This window comes from Simochromis diagramma, unplaced genomic scaffold (assembly GCF_900408965.1).
Source record: "Simochromis diagramma unplaced genomic scaffold, fSimDia1.1 OVJJ01000562.1, whole genome shotgun sequence".
Classification (NCBI taxonomy): Eukaryota; Metazoa; Chordata; class Actinopteri; order Cichliformes; family Cichlidae; genus Simochromis; species Simochromis diagramma.
Window position 1 is genome coordinate 88,425 of NW_024387126.1, and position 18,523 is coordinate 106,947.

General features: G+C 40.3%; 1 protein-coding gene and 1 long non-coding RNA gene across 2 annotated transcripts in view; one reads left to right on the top strand and one right to left on the bottom strand.

The window, feature by feature from the left end:
- LOC120743404 (obscurin-like) overlaps positions 1-18,523 on the top strand; it is a 170,058-nt gene that overhangs the window by 83,989 nt on the left and 67,546 nt on the right. The gene's annotated exons all lie outside the window — the stretch shown is intronic.
- The window catches only part of LOC120743409, a 51,787-nt gene that overhangs the window by 2,939 nt on the left and 30,325 nt on the right, over positions 1-18,523 (bottom strand). The window lies entirely within an intron of this gene.

An 18,523-nucleotide genomic window follows, 5' to 3' on the forward strand; every position in this document is an offset into this window, starting at 1 on the left:
CGATACAACAAGAGCAGGAGAATAATAATGAGAGAGACTCCACAAACCAGTCCAACCATCAACCACACAGGAGATGAAGAGCTGTCAGCTCCAGACACAGTTACTGTAACAAACAATAAGTAATAATAAAGTATAATACTTATTATTATACTGCATATTTCATTTCTCTTCAAGCATTAAACAGACAATCTAATGTTTCTTCTCAAGCCATGAAAATCATTTTTACAGAACCACATCAGATATTTTGTTCCTGCTCACCTTTAACTGACATCCAGCTCTGTGCTGACTCTCTTCCTGAGTACTGACACTTGTAGAAACCTTCATCAGACTTTGACACTGCAGAGATCTTCAGCTCCCCTCGGGGATCATTTTGAATAAGTTTGTCATTGTGATAGAAAAACACATTGGAAAGTATTTTCTGTGTTTTCAAACTGCAGCTCAGACTAACAGAAGCTCCCTCAGTCACAGGATGAACAGGACTCACCAGGATAGGAACATCATCATCTGTGACACAATCACACACAATTGTTTCAGTCACATCAGCTGGTGCACACTTTTAGAAAAAGGTGAGACATAATAACAAGAATGGATTACTCAAATGTTTTTTTTAGGATGAAGATCTAATGTCGTATCTAAAAACTAATTTCTATAGGACTTGTTTTGAATTGTGATCTGCAACATGAAAACTGCATCTCTTAAGGTCTTGTTTATTGTTTATGTAAAAGGAGTGAAGCGCAACAAATGCTACATTCAGGTAAGTCACAGCAGTCACCTCAGTAAATGTGCTGCACTCAGCAACCTGCAAAAATTAGCCTCCCTTGTCTTTCAATAACAGAACCAGTAGGAGGTCATGAGGTTGAAGTGTGAAAAGGTTAAGTTCAGATTACATGTCAACACAAAAACTTCACTAAACCAAAACCTCATCCCAATAAGTTCTCTTGTTTGACGGTGGAAGTTTTGACTGGGACTGTGATGATGATGATGATGATGATGATGATGCGTTAAGGTATGGCTTAACGCCTCATCAGAGAGGATGAGAACATGTTTATTACAGTATATTGAAGAAGAAAAAATCTAACAAACATTTCAAATTCCAGTTGCTGCAAAGCTGAAAAGGTTTCCACTCCACAATCAGACATGCACATGTTTAACAAGCATCTGACTAAATTAGATGATTATATTAATGTTTTAATGTGACTGTTGTAGTAGTGAGATGTGTTTTTAGCACAGCCGCAAGAGGAGAGGTGGAGGAGATTAGGTCATGGAGCTGTGCACAGTGCAAGTGACACTGCACTCAGGAGAACTCACACACAGCACAACCTTTGATCGAACTGCACCTTTTTACATGATGATTCTCAGTAATAACACTGAGGACAGAGATGTTGAGATTTTTAGTGGTTTAAATACAAAAGAAAAAATTATTTTTGGTGTCTACAAATTTTGACAAATTAGATTATGAAAATATCATGTGAAATGAGAACAAAAACAAAGAATATTTTCATGATTTGGTGCCTAAAATTGTCTGAAATTCTTGGTTTTGTTTGTGTTGCCACATAGAATTACTTCACATAGAGCAAAGCTGGGACAAATGTTCATGTGACGTCTAAATCATTCAGATCCAAGAAGTAAATGTATAATAACATACTCTGTACAGTGATGTTGACTGCACTGCTGAACTCTCCTGATCCAGACTCACACCAGTACACTCCAGTATCTGACTTTGATGTGTGGATGTCACATGTGGATCCAGTCATTCTCCTACAGTCAGAGAGTCGGCCATCAGAGAACTTCCTCACTCTCCACTCAGTGAAGTTTCCCTCACAGGTCAGTGAGACAGAGTCAGAGGTGAAGTGTTGCACTCTGTCAGGACTCACTGTGAGAGACGCTGCTGAATGAACATCTGGAAACAACATGCAGTGAAGAGACAAAGCTCACAGATGTTAGGATTCAAAAGATCACAGTGAAAATATTTGTTTGAAGATCAGTGATAATATTTCAGTAGGATGCAGTTTTTGTTTGGTCAAACTGTAATTTTAAGCTTGAAAACTTTATTATAGGGTCAATGGTCCAGAATTGTAAGGGGGAAAAAAAGAAAATAAATATTAAACATAAAAAGAATAAAATAATATAAGCAATTTATTTTTCTATTAAAAACAAAAAACACATCTAAACTAATGTTTCCACAGTATTGGTGCCAAATCTTTTTTTTTTCCTTGTTAAACCAAAAATAACTGCAAATAAATCTATGAATGAGATTTGATAATACAACAGATCATTATCAGACAGTTAATATCAGCAAACCTTTTGTTTGTTCTCTTTGCTTCTACAAATCCTGACAGCATTCAACTCTGGCTGACACAACAGTAAACCAGGGCTCAGTTTTGACTCTGGTTTTTGACACAAATTAATACATGCAGGCACTAGTGATGTTAGTGGGCTTTTGAGGAGGGATACAAACAGAAATGGCAAAGGTGTGGACGGAAACTAAGCAAAACATAAACTGAGGAAGGCTAACAAAACACAGACCTGAAATGGCGAAGCAGGGAAACGCAGGTGACACAGAACAAAGCAGGGAATGAACACAGATGACAGATGGAGATAACACAGACTAACCAGCAACAGTCAGGAGAACACACAGGGCTTAAATACACACAGCAGTAATCAAGGGATGGGAGACAGGAGAGGAACACACCTGGGAGAAATCAGAGACAGGGGAAACGTAATCTGAACACACTCACATGAGACAAAGACCTTCAGAATAAAACAGGAAACTTACAGACACAGAGAACCAGACAAGACACTGAACTTAACAGACAGACTCACAAGCAGACACAGTGACACCATGGACAGACAGAGGGAACACAGAGAAGTGGGAGCAGGCAGGCACAGAGCAAAACCCTAACAAATGGCAACAGAATAAACAAGAACATATAATAATATAAAGAAACACAAAACACTGAGTCGTCAGACTCAGGACCATGACACTTACAGTTTTTTCTGAATGCTTAAACCCTAACTGTGATTCCTGTAGCACAATCTCTAAAACTATTCAGACTTATAGCAAAACCACTCACTGAGTTTGCAAAACTAAAAGCACAAAAACTGCTTTGCACTCAGTTTGCAATTTTGTAACACACACTTTGCAAAACTGTAGGCACAATTCACTGCACAACACTCAATTACCAAATTTCCAACACACTCCTAGCAAAAGTATACACATGTATGGCTATCATTAACACTAATTTGCCAACTGTCTGGCACACTTTCACATGTGAAAACTTTTTAAGATAATTAGTTCACTTTGCAATCAGCCTAAGCACTATAATACAGGTAAGCTGTGTGTGCGGAGTACAATCGAGGGAGCAGAAAGAGTGAGAAGTAGAGGAGGCCGAGGAAGAGGACGTGGAGGTGAAGAAGTAGGATGAAGAGGACGACAAGGACAAGGAGGAGCAAGAGGAAGACGAGGAGGGGGGAGAGGAAGGGTAGGAAGAGTAAGAAATAGAATTGCTGATGACATCAGAGCTACAATAGTGGACCATGTAATCAACCGTGGAATGACCCTGAGGGTAGCTGGCCAACGGGTCCAGCCTAACTCGAGCCGCTACACTGTAGCAAGTACCATAAGGACATCTTGAAATGAGAATCGGTTAGTACAGTCACTTCGCACAAAGATTCGTAGCACTGCCGTATGCCAATGAGAAACACACCAATACCATTGATGTACAAATACTGAAATTGTTACTTTACAGAATTGCTAGATGACCAGATGCTGGGGGCAGAGGAAGCATGTTCACTGCAGACCAAGTAACCCATATAGTCATTATGGCGATTGCAAATAATCCTATACTTGGAAATAAACACTTGTGTTTGTTTTGATGTGTTTGAATCAACACCAGTACTTGAAGTTTGGATCCCTCCATGCTTATGGATCTATGACAGAAGTATGAGCTCAAACTGACATAGCCTACCTTGTGCACAGAGAAAGCAAAAGCCAGATGTGTTTTGTATTCATACCATCAGTGTGTAGTTGGTGCATTGTGTGCTTAGTAGATGATGGCTTGTGTGTACTGTTTGATACGGAAACACCATTTTTACGAAGGTGTGAAGAGTTAATCTAGCTGTGTTTGCTTTTGCAAGAGAACTACAATGTTTTGATTATTGGGTGACAGGTTTTCTTATTTGTGTGAAGAGTTTTGCAAAATTAGCCAATAGTTACAAAAAATGTGCTTAAGCAATCAGAAAAAAATGTAATACTGATCAAAGCTAATCATGTCTAAGTTTGATCAATATAATAATTAGGAAAATAAAATATATAATGATGATTCTAATAACAGGTCGCTCACTGAGAGGCTGTGTGTGTGTGTGTGTGTGTGTGTGTGTGTGTGTGTGTGTGTGTGTGTGTGTGTGTGTGTGTGTGTGTGTGTACGTGGAAAGGATGGGAAGAGGGAGTGAGTGACACCAAGAAGCCACTAATCCAAAAAAATGTCTGACTTTTTAAATGTGTGATTTAATAAAATAAACTGTATAATTAGGAAACACAGAGTTTGAGAATTTTCAGGAAGTTTTTAAAATCTCATAGATGTCTTTTGTTTTTCATGTTATCACATTAAATAAAACTGAAAAATAAGAAAAGGAAACGAAGAAATTCAGTTTGATCACAGAGAGAAAGGAAAAGTATTCAGTGAAGTTCTTCTTTTGTGGAGTTTTAATGTACAAAGACACCAATGGTCGGCATGGAAATGAGATTTTAATGGTCTAAATCCTGGTGAATAAAAATGATGAGCTAACATGAGCTCATTGAAAGGACAGAGAGAAACAAACTGACCTGCAGACCAGACAAACTTTGGTTGACTGTGATCAGTGAGATACTCTGGGTCTCCTCTTCCAGCTCTGCACACATATCCTGCTGTGTGTGTCTGTCCATGAATGATGTAGGAGTCCTGTGCAGTCCCACTGCCATCAGGTAGCAGCTCATAACTGTAGGATTTATAGTTGAATGTTTTCAGATCAGGAACAGCTTTATACCAGTAGAAGCTCCATCCTGCAGACGGATGTTCAACCTCACAGTTCAGAGTTACTGAGGCTCCAGGACTCAGCCATGATGGAGACACAGTGAGGACAGGACGGGGTTTATCTGTTCAACAAAGATTTTCTCTCAGTGAACATGTAGTACAGTCTCTGAACAGTGAGCTCAGTTTATACAAAGAATAATAATCTCAGTCTATATGAACAGAAACACATTTTACAAAGTGTTCAAACAGCTTAAAGCAAACATGACTTACTGTCAGAAACTGTCAGTGTGACTGAATCACTCCACTCTGTTGTTTCATGCTGTGAACTTTTCATTCTGCCCTTACAGCGATAGTTTCCACTGTTGGATGATGAAGCAGATCTAATCCTGTATTCATTTTGATTTTGAGGTTTTATGGTACTGTTTGTTTCCCACTCATAATCCCACTCAGTGTCTCTTCCGTGGATCTCACATCTGACAGTGATCGTCTCTCCTCTGTATATCTCAGACCAGTTTGGATACAGAGTCAGAACAGGTCTGTTTGACACTGTTAATGTTCAAGAAAGTACAATAAAAACACATGAATGACAAAAGGTTCAATTACCATCGGATGTAGTGCTTTGTGGGAAATTTAAAGTTTGAACTCACCAATTTTGTCAATCCAGACTGACTCACTCAACTCTGTGTAGTAAACTGGTTCTCCTCTTCCTCCTCTGCAGCTGTAGCGTCCTCCCTCTGAGACACTGATTTGTTCATTTGTCAAAGCTTCATAAGATTTCCCATCTCTGTACCAGTAGTAAATCCATCCAGATGATGATGATGATGATGATGGGTTCACAGAGCAGATCAGGGTCACACTGCCCCCTACTGGAACAGCTGTCCTATCAGCACCAAGTCTGACCTTTGGTTTCGCTGCAGTTTAGTTAAAAAAAAAACAACAACATAAAAGTAAATGACTGAATCAGAACAATTCAAAGAACTGGATGGAAATATGTAAATGATCAAATATTATAAAACTTTACTGGTGAAGCTACAGCATTCCCACCCCACATTGCAGTTAACTTAATAAAATAATAAAATAAACACATTCTTTTTACCTTTCTATGAAATCACATGTACATACTTACATGTACATAGAAACAGATGTATATTTAAATTAATTTGTAGAATGACAGATTTGTTTTACATTAATGATGGATTTCTATAAATCTTCTAATGAGTTAAAAGATTTGTGAAAATTAAAATCTCTGAATTTACCAACATTGTCAAAAACAAACAAACAAACTGCATCAAATACAGCAGAACAACAATTGGATGTAACTGTTGTTCTTAGTGGATGTGGTGGAGCAGCTGAAACAGGTTCAGCATTTGTTCTGCACTTCATGTATTAGAGCTGCACAGCAGAGAAGTTACTCTGATATGTTTTGTTCTCTTCACTGTGAACAAAAAGCTGATTTTCACGTTTTTTTGTTGTCAAACTGAAAACAAAACGTTTTACTGAGCTGCACAAAAGAAACAGCTAGAAATCTGCAAGAAAAACAAGTGTTTTCACTTATTTTGATAATCTGGGTGAAACATCTCCAACTTACATGATACAGTCAGTGTGATGGTATCACTCCACTCTGTTAACATATAGGTCCTTGTGCCACGGCAGCTGTATCCTCCACTGTCAGACTCAGTAGCTCTGATGATTCTGTATTCATTGGATGTTGGAGGTGTGTTTACCTTAGCTGGTCTCCATTCATACGTCCACTGAGCTCCTTCACCTCCCTGAATCTCACATCTGACAGTGACTGTCTCACCGCTGTATATCTGAGGCCAGGATGGCTGCAGGGTCACAGTGGGCTTAATGCGAACTGTTCACATAACCAAGGGGAGAAAAGAAGGCATAAAAAATCGTAACATAAGAGTAGGGTGACCACAAAACACCCAGCTGTTGTTTATAAAGCACAAACAAATTCAGTTATGAAAATATCATCAGACTGTTAAAAGATTGCAATTGGAGCATTAAAAGTTTAATTGGCATGATTTATTCACAGATTTATGTGCATGGACTTATTACATGAAGCCCGTTTTGACCTTGGGAAGGCCTTGGCAAATAGGGACATTTGGGTGTCACAGCACCCTCTCACGTAACACCAACTTTTAGATAATAAACAAGGATTCAATTTTATACTATAAAAGTTTAATTTTATTCTGGCAAAAAATGTTCACATTAAATTATATTTTTAATACTAATAAATTTTTAACTGCCCACAACACTGAACCTAAAAAGTTGTTAAGAAAATGTGTGGGTACAGTGGGAGAAACAATCATTTGAACCCCTCCCTATTTTTTTTTTTCTTACTTACAAAGAAACGAACAGTCTCTAATTTTCTGTGGTAGTTTCATTTTAATGGGGAAAAACTGAATATCTGTCATGCAGTGTTTTTGTCATCAGGATGGTTCACCGGTTACTCTCTTGGGCAGAGCCGCCTGCCCCCACCTGAGCCTCATTCGCTGTCAGTCACAGCGGACGATTTAAGCCAGCGCAGCCTGCTATTCATTGCCAGTTCGTTCAGTCACCTACTGTGGTCTCCGTGCCATCCTGCTCTGGATTCACTGCTCATTGCTCACTTCCCCCAGTACTGGCTTTTCCATTCTTTCTCAATCAGTCCCTGTGCCTGCCTGTCCTCCTGTCAGTCCCGACGTTCATGAGTACTCAAGGAACCATTCCTCCCCTCATACTCACTCTCTCTGGATTCTCCCATGGCCTCCGCCCCCACTGAAGCTCTTCAACCTGGCCCTGCATGTAAGCCGGCGGCACTGTCCTACTTTCCTGATTCACTTGCTGCTTTACCTGCAAACTGATCGTTTCTCCCTCTTTAGCAGACTCCCATGACTCTGATCACAGCGTCTCAGAACAGCCTTCTTCATAAACTGTTCCAGTTTCCTCGTCACCCCTGTTTTTCTTGTTTTTTTGCCTGACTCCTCTGTAAATAAAGTCTTGCATATAGTTCTCAGCAAGTGTATTGAGTCTGCTTTTCTGTGCCGCCTTCGTTCAAACCCAGGTTCATGACAATATCAGCCTAAAATCCAGTTTAAACACATCACACAAAAGTTATGAACTGATTTGCATGTTATTGAGTGAAATAAGTATTTGATTCCCTACAGCCCAGCCAGAATTCGAGCTCCTCCGGACAAATGTGGCATATAGCTCATAATGAGTATTAAGGTCCACAAAATCATTTTCTTCTGTTCCAGGCACGTGCAGGGGGGGGGGGGGGGGGCTAGAGGGGCTTGAGTACCCGCCCCTTTCCTGATGGGTGCCCAAGATGCCCTTTTGTTGAGGCAACTTTTAATTTTTTTTTTTTTTTTTTTTTTTTTTTTATGTGTGTGTGCGTGCGGAGTCCTGTCTGTGCCCCTCAACAATAATATTTAACTATTAATTACAGTTTTGCTAAATAAAAGGATCTGGCTTGCATCAGTCACATGATCACATTTAACCAATGATCGCTCTTGACGGCAGAACGCGCTGGAACGAGCTCACAAAGAGCACGCGCATTTTTAGCGGTCCGGAGCTGTAGGAGAAACACAAGTTAACTCAGAGACACAGACTGATGCGACAAAACCAGTAAGTAGGTGTACAGCGCACACTGTAGTGTGTAGCACACAGGAGTATTAGCTTATTACGTACACGTTGGTAAGCTGTCTTGTTGCAACTGACGAACTGAAACAAACGAGCGTGCTGTGTGTGCAACAGCGCGACAAACATTACCTGTCCTTTTATTAACTGCACAAGTAGTGCTGGTCATAGCTGCTGGCTACCTGTGTAAGGCTGTCATGGGTCTGTAGCTCTGTCACCGTTTTAGGGAACATATTTAGTTTTAAAGTATTTAGAAACATATTTAGTTTCAAAGTAAGTTACAGGGCTTTTCCTGCCTTTCTGGAGGGATTATATTTCACTAAAAAACGATCTAATATGCATGTCCACATAATTATGCATTATTATAATTATAATATATTAAAAAAACACGCTGTATTTTAAAGAACATACATTAAGAAGCAGATTATATTAGATTTATATTTTAAATAAGACAAAATTTGGATTTTACAGCAGTAAAATTATTGTATCTCTACAGTTTAAAAATGTAATAAGCTTTGCCCCTGCGCAGAGTGGATAGTGAAACAAATGGAATCGTCATAAATACATTATTTCATATTTATTACTTCACCCTCCTCATTGCTTTATTATTGTAGCTCTAGTAATGAATAATAATGTAAGGATTCTGGATCAGCACAGTGATGCCCATAGTATATACAGTATTCTGAAGAAGGTCTAAAACGTCACTGTGTGTGCGTGCATGTGTGTGTTTTATTTAGATGGATTTTTAAAAAAATATTACTCATGATATAACATTGTCCAGACATGCCTGGTAAGGACATGAGGAGGAAACAGCAGGAGCTGTGTGAGGCTACTAAAGGCAGGGCTATAACATTTTTCTGTCATCATTTTATTATAGATTAAGTGCAAGAGTTGTTAGGTTTGGATAATTAGATTATAGTTTATTGCAATAGCAAGTTGTGCCTTCTTCTCAGATAGACAGCAAGTGGAGAGTGATATATGAAATGATGGGATGGAAGGAAGAAGAGAAGCAAAGAGTGATTCACAGGCAGAGCCTAAATTATTTCTCACAGTTTTTTGTTGCCTTATGGTTCCAAGCGCTGTCACCAATCTTTGCATTTTGTTATCATCTCATGACACTTGTTTAATCAGCTACCATCTCTCCTATGGACTTTTTAATGTTTACAGTCTCAGATCAACACAGCCCTGCCCTCCAGCACTATCCACAGCAACCCCTCAACAGCAACATTGTACCCATCAGGTAAAGCATCGGCTACGTTTGCTTTGCCTTGTTGCCCATATTAGATTCTTGATGAATGTGTGTTGTTGTTATTCAGCCTGGTTCAATGTGCCCCTTTTTAACTTTGAGCACCCACCCCTTTAAACCTCTCTGCACGGCCCTGTTCTGTTCCAAGTTTGCAGGCACATGTGCAGTCCCGTCTTAAGTTTGCCAGTGAACATAAAAGATTCAGAGGAGGATTGGGGAAACATGCGGTTGTCCAGTGAAATCAAAATAATATCTTTGACATTGACTAGACCCGCTGTGTTTGGATATAAAGAAATGCTTAGTATGACCCAAAGAACAACATGTTAAGGACACAGGTGGAAACATGCTTTGGGATATTTTTCACTAAGGGTACAGGACAACTTTGTTGCGCCGAGGAGCTAACAATCGAGGTCATATACTGTACGCGAACCCTTTTTCTGGCCAGAACACTGAAGTCGTGGACAGGTGTTGCAGAATCACACTGACCCAAAACATACCACCAATACAACAAAGGAGTGGCTAAAAAAAAGCACATTAAGGTCACAGAGTGGCCTAGCCAGGCTCCAGACTTCAGTTCTACAGAAATCCTGAGGAGGGAACTGAAGTTTGCAAGCAGCAGCCAAGAAACCCAAAGGATTTAAGGATGGAGACATCAGTTGCATTATAGATTTATTATCAGATCAGAAGAAAATCTATAGTCTCTTTTTTTCCCTACTCTGTGACTGCGTGGCCTTAATTCAGCTGCCAGACTGTCGGCCAGTTTATTAACACTGGAAATAATGTTGTGGTGTAAGCGGTCATATTAATGTGTGTCACTATTAAATCTCTAAGTTGATGTAAGTATTTGAGTGAAGATGAGGCTAAACTGACATTCAAATTCAAAAAATGAACTCATTTATTTTAAAGTGACAGTCTGATTGTAATCTGATTACATTTTATGTTGAGATTTATTAACAGATTTAGGTTCAGTCATTAAATTATGTTAAACAACACATATAAATGTAAAAATCAGTCCAGATACTTCTTACCTTCAGGATTTTCATAGATGACTGTACAAGATGCTAAAAATGAATAAAATCTCATCAGACATTATACAGCTAATAAAATCAATATGAAATTAAACTCTTTTCAGACACCTTTTTAGCTGAAACAGTAATCACAACATTTGTTTTCTCCTAAAACAACTCTCACACATTTGGCTTAAACAATCACAAAATGTCACAAGTCTGCTTTGTTCCAGCTCTCAGGTAAACAGGTTAAAGCAGTGACTCACTGTAATTTTCACAAATCAGAAACACTTTCATTAATCGCTGCCATTCAAACAATGTCAGACGTGTACTTACAGAAAAAGATGCAGAGCAAAGTGTGCCCCATCATCACATCCAGCCCTGCTGCACTCTGATCCACAGATAAAGTAAAAAAGTTTTACTTTACAGGAAAAGGAGAGGTTGGGTTTAATATAGATATGACAAAAGTTTTTTTTCTACAGTTTCTTCTTCTGATTGGTCTCTCTGTGCTTCCTTTCCTTTCACACAAGCCTCAAACAGCTCTTGTAGCTGTGACTGCAGCAGTTAGGTGACAGATTTAACTTCCTGTCCACTGCAAACACAGAAGCTTGTTTCTTGAGTGGGCTGTTTCCTTTCTCTGTGATATACAAAGGTTTTAGCTCAAGTCAGGAGACATATTTTGCCCTTTTTTTTTTTTTTTTTTGCATCCTGTGGATCATTATCATGCTCCAGTATTCCTCTCCTGACAGACTGGGAGTCATCTTTATCCAGTGTTTTGTATATCCACAGGCACTGATGGTGCCATCTATAAATGCCATCTCCCCAACATGCATTGTACCCAGCCCCTTGTCATCACTTTCATACCTCCTGGACTCTGCACTGACAGTGATAGTTGTATTCTGGACTCATCTTTCTGACTTCATCTTTTCCATCTATCTGAAGTCTGACAGTCAGATTTTTCAGTCGTTCTCGAAATTCTTTTTTTTTTTTTTTTAATGTGGAGTCATGATGCAGACAGGCAGTTAGACACAGACAAACTGTATTAAGATTTAGCATGAAATAGCATCTGATGATCTTATTTTCTGGTTTAATTCTGGTTTTAAGATCGGCAGAGCCTCAAACAGAGGAAATGACTCACTGTGTGGTTGAAGGCTAAAGTCAGACAGCAAAAAAAAAAAACATTGTTAAATTTATTATCTGTTGTCATATCAAGGTAAACATGAACTCATTTATTCTGAATAGTTGTTTGACGTGCTTTGACGTGTATGTATAGATGCACACTGACCTTAGCATCTGACTACATGTAAAACACAATGAAAGAAAACAGATGACATGGAATAACATCTGAAACACTGTAATATGATGATTGTGTTGGACACATATGTATGTATGTAGATGGTACTGTGCAAAGGTTTTAGGCAGGTGTTAAAAAATGCTGGTAAACAACGAATGCTTTCAGAAATATAAATGATTGTTTATTGGCTCCAAATGTATCCTGAAGCAGGACAACGACAACAACAACAGCTAAGTCATTAGAACTATCTGCAGTGTAAAGAAGAAGAACAGGACCTGAGCTGGAAGGACAGACCACCCGCAGGGGCAAGAGGGAACGTTTTTATACATATATTACAAAAAAAACAAAACAAAAAACATCCCCTCTCGCCCCTTGCAGGCGATCAGTCCTTCAAGCTCGGGTTCTCTACCAGAGGCCTGGGAGCGTGAGGGTCCTGCACAGTATCGTAGCTGCTGCTAGGACTGTGCTCTCCTGGACAGAGATCTCCGATGTTGTTCCTGGGATCTGCAGGAGCCACTTGCCTTGCTTGGGAGTCACTGCACCTAATGCTCCATTTACCACTGGGATCACTGTTAGCTTCACCCACCACAACTTCTCTAGCTTTTCTCTGAACCCTTGGTATTTCCTTTTGCTTCTTGTGTTCCTTTTTCCTGATTTTGCTGTCATTTGGTATCGCTACATCTATCACTACAGACACCTTCTCCTTATCTACCACCACTATGTCCGGTTGGTTAGCCACCACCATTTTGTCCGTCTGTATTTGGAAGTCCTACAGGATCTTAGCTCGGTCATTCTTGATAACACGTCTCACGTCAGCATGGGCGTCTCCCATTTTGACCTTGGGACTTCCAGGCCATACTCGGCACAGATGATTCTGTACACTATGCCGGCCACTTGGTTATGGCATTCCATGTATGCTGTTGTGTTGATATAGACAGATTTTTTTTCTTTATTGACAGAGATATATTAATATTTACAGCATGCAGAGAACGTACATTTCACTTTCTCTGTAGGTCAAATTCAAATTCAAATTTTATTTGTCATACACACAACCATACACAGTATGACATGAGGTGAAATGCTTGTAGCTGTGCAATGCAATGCCCGACCATTAAATGACAGTGCTTTTACAGCATTTACAATTTACAGGTTATTACAAAATTTACAGATTTAACTTAGAAATTGACAGTAAAAATGTGCAAGTAGCAGAAAGAGATTATAAATTATAGGAAGTGTGCATGAAGAAAAACCAGAGTGCGTGTGGTGATGTGATGTGTGTGAGAGTCCAGTCTTATAGTGATGTGTGTGGGAGAGTCCAGTCCTACACCTGGTTCAGGGCCCGAATAGCCTGGGGGAAGAAGCTCCTCCTCATTCTCTCTGTTTTGGCCTTAAGGGAGCGGAAGAGCTTCCCAGACCTCAACAGTGAGAAGAGTCCATTGTTGGGATGGGAGAGGTCCATCATAATCTTCCTAGCTTTGGACTTGCACCGCTTGGTGTAGATGGACAGCAGGTCAGGGAGCTCTGATTGAATGATGCGTTCTGCCGAGCGCACCACCCTTTGCAGATCTCGTCTGTCCTGCTTGGTGCTGTTCCCAAACCAGGTGCAGATGTTTCCTGTCAGGACGCTCTCGATGGTGCAGGAGTAGAAGTTCTTGAGCACCTTCAGTGGCAGATGGAAGTCTCTAAGTCTTCTGAGGAAGAAGAGACGCTGACGGGCTTTCTTAACCAGGGTGTTGATGTGACAGGACCATGACAGGTCCTGAGTGATGTGGACACCCAGGTATCGGAAACTGTCCACTCTCTCCACTGGCGTGCCACTGATGATGAGGGGTTTGTAATTCCTCGCCTGCTTTGTAGTGAAGTCCACAATCAGCTCCTTAGTCTTGCTGATGTTTAGGAGGAGGTTATTCTCCTGGCACCAGGTCTCCAGGTTCCTAATCTCCTCCAGGTAGGCCGTCTCGATGTTGTCGGAGATCAGGCCCCCAACAACAGTGTCGTCAGAAAACTTGACAATGGAGGTGGTGTCGGATGTGGCTACACAGTCATAAGTGTACAGTGAGTAGAGCAGGGGGCTTAAAACACAGCCCTGAGGCACTCCAGTGCTGAGTGAGATGGAGGGGGGACTTGTTTTCCCACCCTCACTGATTGGGGTCTGTCTGTGAGGAAGTTGAAGATCCACTGACACAGTGATGAGCTGAATCCTACATCCGTCAACTTGGTGAAAAGCTTAGAGGGAATTATTGTTTTGAATGCTGAACTGTAGTCCACGAACAGCATCCTAACATAATTCCCTCTGCCAGTGTCCAGGTGACTCAGGGATGTGTGGAGCAGGTGAGATATGGCATCGTCTGGGAATGATTAGTCCGGTAAGCAAAGTGAGTCGATGGTGGCAGGAAGTGAGGAAGTGATGTGATCTCTCATCAGTCTTTCAAAACACTTCATCACAATTGAAGTCAGTGCTACTGGACGGTAGTCATTGTGGCAAGCGGGCTGTTGTTTCTTTGGAACAGGGACAATGATGGACTGTTTGAAGCACGTGGGAACCACAGCTTGGGGCAGGGAGAGGTTGAAGATCTCTGTGAGCACCGGTGCTAGCTGGTCAGCGCAGGTTCTAAGGACCCGGCCAGGGATTGCATCTAGTCCTGCTGCCTTCCTGGTGTTCGCCCTCCTGAAGGTGTTCCTCACGGCATGCTCTGTGATGATGAATGCATTGTCAGCTTGTTTTTACCACAGTGATACTACTTTTAAACTGTTTTCACTCTTTGTCATACCTGTAAATTTCCACTGTGCAGTGTATAGGAGAAAGACTGACAGATTTATGCTTTCATAATTCAGATATATATGAAAATTTACAGTATCCAAGCAGACTGTTAGAATAAACGTCACAGTTTGTCTTGATGCTGACACAGATTTGTTTCTGTAGTCCAGCATGTTTCATCACTACAGTGACTGTACTTTTAACTTGTTTACACACACACACACACACACACACACACACACACACACACACACAGTGTCACGCACACTTAATTGTAGCAATGATAATTACTACTATTACTCCAGTATGGAGTAATAGTAGTAATTGAGTTTGACAGTATAGTCAACTTGATGAGATGTTGAGCATCAAACGCGGGACTCTGAATGTTCATAATAAAGGTGACTCTATTTACAGAAGTGACACCAGGTGCTTTATACCATGGTGAAGGGAAAGGGAGCTCCAGGGAATCCAAGGAAGGGAAACACATCCAAACCAAAAACACGACAAAGAAAGCAAGCGATACTGTGAGAACTATGGTTACAGTAACTAAGGTAAGTACAATCCAGCAAAGCCTAAAGCTCAGCCACCACCTTAAGCATCGGATGAGGATGATGAGCAGCAGTTGCTTTGGCCAAAGGCAGGAAACTGGAATGGTGCACCACCCAGGTGGAGAGGACAGCAGGAGAGAGAGAGAGAGGAACAACAACAGCACTGACAGGAAGTCAGAGAGGACTGGAGGACCCTGACATCTGTTTGTGTATTAAATCTAAAGACATTAAGATCAAACCGCAAAAATGACAATACAGAATAGCTACAGTGCCGATATGTGTGTGAAGGGTTGTTGGTGGTTACTGTCTGTTGTGCCACAGGTTTATTTTTAATCTACTGAACGGCCTCATTTTCATCTCGACCACATGCAAAAGAAGAAATGCAGCCTGTGGTTTGAGACAACAGTTTTGTGTGTAGCAGTGTCTTATTTTAAGCCATCAGTATCCAGCAAACATAAGGTCCTAAAGCACACTGCACTTTATTGTCCTCTTCATACCCTGATGAGGACAATACTTTATAATATTAACATGTCAGTAAGATGTAAAGGTTTAATGATTGAGACCATGAACATATGCAGAAAGTGTTTAGACTCTGACCTGTAGATCAGACTGTGACAGGAAGGATCACTTCTCAAAAAGACGTGAATGATGGAAAATATTGTGTAAACATTGTTATTTGTATAACTGCAAGTTCACACGGAGCTGCAGTCTTATGTGCACCATCTCTGCACTGAAACAAACCTCAATGATCTTTTGTTGTTTCCTTCATCAGCCTGCAGAGTTAAAATGAGGAAGAACACTTACTATAGAAACTGTGCTTTAACTGCTACATTAACTATTTGCAGGTATTAAAGTAAAAGAAAAAATATACACATCTTTACTGTAACAGTGCCAGAGCTGACAGGTGGGGAGGTCCAGATTAGGAAGAAGAAATTAGAAGAAGGAAAGAGATTTTAAAAAAAAAGAAAAAAGAGGAAACAACACAGAAAACAAACATCACCTGAAAGAGAGCAGAAGGAAGACGGAGGCCTGAGGACAGGGCCCAGAGCTGTGATCACATGCACATAATATACAAGGACAAACCACCATCCACATCAACCCACTGCTCTAAAACACTTCAAAAACTCTGGTGTGGATGTGGTGTCGTCTTATTCTTGTTATCAAACCTCAGTAAGTGTAAAGAGGAACTGGAAGCTTGGTCCAGTTATAAGTGAACAGTTCAATAGTGGTTTGTTGCAATGCTTTGTGCATTTTCTCAGCATGCTTTCAAGATTTAACCTGTGGCGTCCACAAATGTGGACATCACATTTTGTCTTGTCTAGACCACAGTACTCCACAGGACCTGATATCCACTCACGAGGACATTATTCTGCCACTGTTCTATCAAATTTTCAATCGAATGTCCCCATATGTGGATATCAGGCCCTTGTACAGCAAAATCAATAAAAAGTAATTCTTTGTTTTTACATTCATCAGGTCCCAATCAGCTCAAATAGCAAAGAGAAATAAAAATGCTATGAAAGAGTTCAGGTCTTTGGAGGTTAAAGTTACTATGGCAACATGAGTAAAAATAAAGGTAAAAGTCTTTCAGGAATAACTATGATAAGAGCCGTCTACAGTCATGTTGTAGGTAATACACCACAGTATCTTCTGATCTATTAGTCTACACATCACTGAATCATTTGGACAGATTAACATTTGTGGAATCACACAGTGTTTAAGTCTCACTTATTTATGTTGACTGGAAAGTGTAAGTTGACTGGTGTAAGTATGAATGTGTGTGTGAATGTTTGTCAGAAAGCACCAAGAAAAATGTGCTAGTATGAATGGGTGAGGGCAGCACGGTGGCACGGTGGTTAGCACTGTTGCCGCACAGCAAGAAAGTCCTGAGTTCAATTCCACGATCAGGCTGGAATCTTTCTGTGTGGAGTTTGCATGTTCTCCCCGTGTTTGCGTGGGTTCCCTCCGGGTACTCCGGCTTCCTCCCACCGTCCAAAGACATGCAGCTTGTGGGGATAGGCAAATTGTCACTAGGTGTGAATGGTTGTCTGTCCCTGTGTGTTGTCCCTGTGACAGACTGGCGACCTGTCCAGGGTGTAGCCCGCCTCTCGCCCTATGACAGCTGGGATAGGCTCCCGCGACCCTGAAAAGGATAAGCGAATGGATGGATGAATGGGTGAAAGCACAAGTTGTGTGAAGCACTCAGAAGAGTAGAAAAAGTGCTGTATAAGAACCATTTAGCATGTGGGTCTGCTTTTTGAACTGACTCTGGACACAATCACATGATCTGTGTTGGTAACATGTGGTGTTCAACACAAACATCATTATTACAGTGTTTCAATCATTGTTTCACATCATCAGCTTGTTTTATTTTATTGTGTTTACATGTAGTCAGAGGCTGAGGTCAGTGTGCATCTGCACATACATGTCAAAGCAAGACAAAGAACAGTCTGCAGAATAAATGAGTTCCTGCTTTACTTTGAAATGACAACAGATAATAAATATAACTTTGAATTTATCTATGAATTTAATTGTTCTTTAGTTGGTGAAACATAAAGGTCTTTAGTCTCACGTCAGCCACACACTGAGTCATTTCCTGTGTTTGGGTCTCCACCAAACTTAAAACCAGAATTTAACCACAACGTGGAAACTTTCACAGGTCTGAGGTCAAAGGAGCCTTTTTCACTATATTACTGCATGATGATGTTTCAGCTAAGAGTCAAATAAAATAAAGACATTTTAATGCAGCCTAAAGTAAAAATTTAATTTTAATTCATCAGTTAAACAATCAAAAGGAGAATTTTTATTTTTTTATTTTTTTTAAAAGGCTTTTGTGAAAATACAGGCACCAAAGTAGAAAAGCTGTTTTGGTATATTCACTCTCAGTGACTCCCAGTCTGCAGAAACCTGCCAGGAGACAAATATTAGTGGATATTGCACCCAAAACATGCCCCAAAATGGCAAAACATACTTACATGAAGCAACACAACAGCTTTGTATATTATAGAGAAAGGAAACAACACAACAAAAGAAA